This window comes from Ipomoea triloba, chromosome 8 (genome assembly GCF_003576645.1).
Source record: "Ipomoea triloba cultivar NCNSP0323 chromosome 8, ASM357664v1".
Lineage (NCBI taxonomy): Eukaryota > Viridiplantae > Streptophyta > Magnoliopsida > Solanales > Convolvulaceae > Ipomoea > Ipomoea triloba.
In genome coordinates, this window is record NC_044923.1 from 11,360,329 (window position 1) to 11,365,803 (window position 5,475).

The following is a 5,475-nucleotide window of genomic DNA, read 5'->3' on the forward strand; positions in this document are numbered from 1 at the left end:
AAAAAAAAAAAAAAAAAAAAAAAAAAAAAAAAAAAAAAAAAAAAAAAACAAACAAACAAACCGCCTCCAAGCCTCACGAAGAAACACCTACCTAAAAAGTGGACGTCGGAGGGCTACCGTCCACCAGGATCTCACTCGAAAAATCATCTCTCAAATCTGGGTTATCCACTACCATGTCAAATTTCGGGGGATCTTGATGGTGAGCCCCAGTCTCCTCTTGTATTTGAACTTCTTCCACCATATTTCCCTCTTCTGTTATCCTCATTCTCACCACCCTATTTCCCTTATCGTATCCTCTAACCACCGTGTGACTCTCCGTGTCCGCAGCTTGCCTCAAGTTTCTCCTGCTATTTTCCGCAAGCTTAGAGTTGCCAGCGTTATTTTTCGTTTTCCCTTTAGCTTTGTTATTTTCAGTATAATTTAATGATTTATCATTTAAGATTTGGGTTTCCGTAATTTGGACCTGAGCTCGCTTACCCCGACCTTGTAGTAATGCTCTAGTTGGGCCATCAGGCCTCTCAAACACGGCTTCCTCATCTTGGGCTTGATTTTCATCTTCCTCCTCTAAATTTTCCAACACTATGAACCTAGTATTATCCCGTATTTTTAAACCTTCCTTATTAAAGCTCTTTTGATTCCCTGCATGATTGCCTCTAGAGTTGCCTTTAGAGCTATCAATCTTACCATTATTGTATTTGTTGTTCCGTTTTTTCACCTCACCTCTAGGATGGTAATTTTGGATTTTCCTGCTAGCAATCATCCACGAACCATATCTCTCTTCTAACAGCTCTTGCTCCTCCGAAGATGTTGCCCGATTGCCTCATACTTTCCATGTGGGTGTTTGGCTTCTCTCCGCAGTTTCGCGGTCCACGTTCACCAGTTCCCCGTTACTAGTTTCTAGTGTCTTGTTGCTGGTTTTGTTCTCCACTTTACCGCACTCCTCTTTCTGGTGACCCACCACCCCGCACTTGAAACATACAAGGTGCATGCCCTCATATTCGATCTTCCAAACCTTGTTCTTAACTGTGAACTTAGCGAGCAGGGGTTTCGTAATATAGTTCCAGATACAACGTAAATCTCATCCTTGATAGGATGAATGAGCAACTAAGGAACGAAGCCGAGGAAAACAAAATAAAAAAAAAATAAAAAAGGAAGAAGAAGACGGGTTGTTTGAGTACTGTAATATTTACTTACTTTTTTCTTTCTTTAAATTTTTGAAGTTTAATTGTACTTGTAATGTATTTTTGACTAATGGAAATTTCAATTTTTGGTTGTGTTCATAGTGAGATTTACAATTTTCCTCAGAAGAAAATTTGTCAAACTCAATTATGGACTAAATTTTAATGAAAAACAATTCAAGTTAAGAAAAACAACCACATATAAAGAGTATAGGATTTTGACATCATCAAGAATGGGGAAATTGTTATGAACATTGTAATTTAGATTTTGATGATACCAAAAGTGTTATAGGAATTTTTAATCCCCAATTTTTGTTTAGAAATAGGAGTCCAAAGGGTCACTTAAAAAATGAAATTTACTAATCGGCCGGGAAGTCAATTAACCAGAAAGTAAACCATTTTGAAAAGTAGCCGTAAGACGTTTCTCAGTCTTCAAAAGGTTAAGTCTTACCCGTCGGGAAGTAAGTCATCCAAGAAGTAAAATTAATTCGATAAGTAAACATAGAGAAGTCTAAGCAGGATCTTCAAAGAGTCAAGCAACGAGGAGTAGAAGACAAATAGTCGAAGAGTCAAGCTACGAGGACTAGAAAATTAAGAGTCGAAGAGTTCAAGATCAGAAGGTTATTTGACCGAATAGTGGAAGGGCCAACCTTAGCCGAATAGTAGGGGGACACCGAAAGTTAACTTAAGTGAGAAGTTAAATTTCGAAGAGTAAGGATTGACTAAGGAAAATCAAATCCGAAAGGTTGCTGAGGTACGGTACAAAAGGTTAACTTCCGAAGAGTAAAAGCTAACATTTCGTAATCAACTGTTCAAACATTCTTTGAGCGGACAGTGGATAACCACAAAATGCGAAGTAACAATGAGAATGTTACCAAGGCCAAAAGTGTCCTAGGTACATATCCCAAGGAAGATTTTCCAAAAAGGCAAGACATTTTGTGCAGTTCAGAAAGCTAAAAGCAAATGCAAAAGTACACATCAACGACTGAAAATCTGACAAAGTCAACATATTGTTTTACCCACTGGTCATTGCACAATGATTAAAAGATGTTTGAAATTTGTTTCCCTCCAATGGATAAATTTTCAAACATGTCTCTGAGTGAGGTGTTGGCAATATTGAGATCATGAAAGATTATTTGCAAATAGGTTACAAGAATTATCTAGAGGCTAGTGAAGAGAGAGTTAACGCTAAAGATTGCAAGATCAAGCTCAAGAGACTACGTCATCAACGAGAAGTCTACGTCGAGTCTACAGTTGGAGATTGTGAACTAACCTTTGTTCAAAAAATCTTTCCTCTACTTGAATAAGTAGGAAGAGGTGGATTAACAAGTGTTTACTTGTGAAAAACCTAGATGCTTGAGACCGGCTTTGTGTTCAAGTCTCAAGAGGTCATTATTGTATTATTTTTGTTTAGTGCAATCCTCTTTGGAGTTTAAGGAAAAGAGTGGACGTAGGTTGGATTTTTCCCGAACCACTTCAAAAATCTCTCTCTTTCTCTCTCTCTATCTCTCTACTTATCGCACTTTACATTCCAGCATTAATTTAATCTAACCTAAAATTCACCAAAGATCAAATACATGCAAACAAATTAAAAAGGGGTAAAAATATATTTTCTGATGCATACTTTGAATTGTTCTATGGTTCAAGTGTACTTGAGCTAAGCAAAAAGTTTTCAAAATCGCATTCAAGTCTTTTCACCCCTGCCCTTCTAGACTTAACCCCTTTCCCATCAGGAACATCAAAGTCTAATGTTAATTTTTTGTATGCTTTTGGGGCGGCGTAAATGGATAATTTATTCCACATTTTTGTTGATTGTGTAGTGGCTCATAGTTGCTAGGCTATATTGGATTTGGGAGTGCAATTAAGTGGTTTTGATAACTTCCTTAATTGGGCTTCTCACAACTTGAAGCTTCTAGATAAGGAAAAGGGTTACATAATGATCATGTTGTGTTGGAGTTTATGGAATGCCAGAAATTATAAGTTGTGGAACAATCACCATGCAACTCTTTATTCTATCACTTAGAATGCAAAATCCATACTGGTGAATTGGAGAGAAACTCACAATAGAACACAATAGACCAACCACCCTCAACAAATTCATGATACAAAGTGTAGGAAATTGCCAACTAATTGGGTTAAGGTCAACGTAGATGGAATCGCATAGATAAAAAATCACGAAATATGGGAATGGGTAGTGTCATCAAGGATGAGAATGGGGAGTTTGTGGCAGCAAAATGCATTCCTTGGAGAAGAGTATGTCTAGCCAAAGAAGTGGAACCAATGCGGGTGAGGAAAACATTAAGCCTAGGTCAAAGACATGTAATTTGACCATGTTCAAGTAGAAGTCATCGTCCTTCAAGTTAATCAAGAATTGCAGGCTTCATCACTGTATTCTTATTCAAGACTCAACACCAAAAACATCAAAGAAATTGTTAGAATTTTTCCTTATGTTGATTTTACGTTTGTAAAACGGTCCACGAATAACATTGGCATACTCTTGTTAGGATAGATGTTTTATGTCTGATTGTATTTCTTGGATCTTTAAATTGTTCCGCTCTGATTATTTTGAACTATAGGGGCTTGATTTAATTGATTAATATATAGAACTTTGCCTTTTAAAAAAGCAATATCTATATTTGTTTACCTAAATAATTGTAAAACAAAAAAAAAAAAAAAGTTCTACATGAAAACAACTAGACTGAATCTAATAATAATAAATTACAAATCAATTTTAACTAAACAATTTGATTTTTATTTATTCCTATATAAATAAATCATTTCACTAATTTGTCAATCGTTATACCATGGACAAGGGTTCACACTGCACTATGGATCTTGGTTCATGTGTTTTTGTTTTGTGTTATGACTTTTTGTGTCTTGCATTATGAAAATTATGTACTTTATGAGTATGAATTTTGTACCTGGAACAAATTAGTAATTGTGTCTTATGTTATAAATTTGTGTATCTTGTGTTGTGAGGTTTTGTGCCTATTAACACAAATTATGTACCTAAATCAGATTTGAAAAATAAGTAAATATATAACATGCGTATTTGTCTTGTGTTATGATTTTTTGTGTCTTGTGTTAGAAACTCTATACCTCATCTTTTCAATCTAGTTGAATACATAATATTATGTTTTGTGTATTGTGTTGTGATTTTTTGTGTTTTGTGTTATGAAATTCTGTAGCTTACAAGTATAAATTTTGTACCTCGTCGTTTCAATCTGTTGATCCCAGTAGGGTTAGGGTACAACTCTAGAGAAGGGTGAATAGACTTGTATGATTTTTCAAAATGATTTACGAATAGTGAAAGTAACCGAAATGTAACTTTAACTACTCGAGAGTATGCACAACGGAAATAAAATTTTAACCCTTATTAACGTTTGTTTGCACTTAACTTGGTCTTGTAAAATTTAGGTTTGATTGTTGCGAAAATGCAATATGAAAGCAGTAAATAAGGTAAAGAGAGAGAGGGTGAGATTTTATAGTGGTTCGGCTAACGCAACGTACTCCACTCTTCTCCTTGGAACTCCTAAGGAGAATATGCACTATCCCTTACTACACCACAGGCGTTCAAGCCTTGAACACCAAGCCGGCCTTGAACCCCCACCACGTTTTTTGACTATCACCAGTATACTCCGCATCTTTTTACTTGTACCAAATAGAGAATAAAAAGTTTGAAGAAATTTTTTTTCTTTCTCCAACTGAGATCTTGGCTTTCGGAATCTTGATCTTCACTAATCAGCCGCACAAGTCTCCTAAAATTTAGATATTAAACTTTGAACTTCTTTTCTCTCACTGGTCACTAGATGTGAATACTTTTGAGGTGCTTGAATACTTAGAATAATTTTCGAAATTGACCAGTTAACTTCTTTCTTCAGTCTTAGAAGAGGGTATTTATAGGTAGAGCTGTCAATACGGGCTCGCGGGGAGGGGCGGGCCGCAGGCCTAAACGGGGCGGGCCAAAAAAGCCCGCCCCTTGGCGGGCTTGAATTTTGTTGGCCCGCCCCGCACCGCCTAAGGCCCGCGGGCATGGCGGGCCCACGCCATTTTTATTTTTTTTTGTAAATTGTTAGTTTATTACTCCTTTTTAAAAATTTTGTTATTTGTACATAGAAAAATAATTAAAATAATTTATACATAACTCACATAAAGCATAATTCATCAAACATTAAACATTACATAATTGATTATACATAAGTACATAATCATATTAGTAACATAACAATAATAAAACATTGCAAACAATAAACTATATATATATATATATATATATATATATATATATATATATATA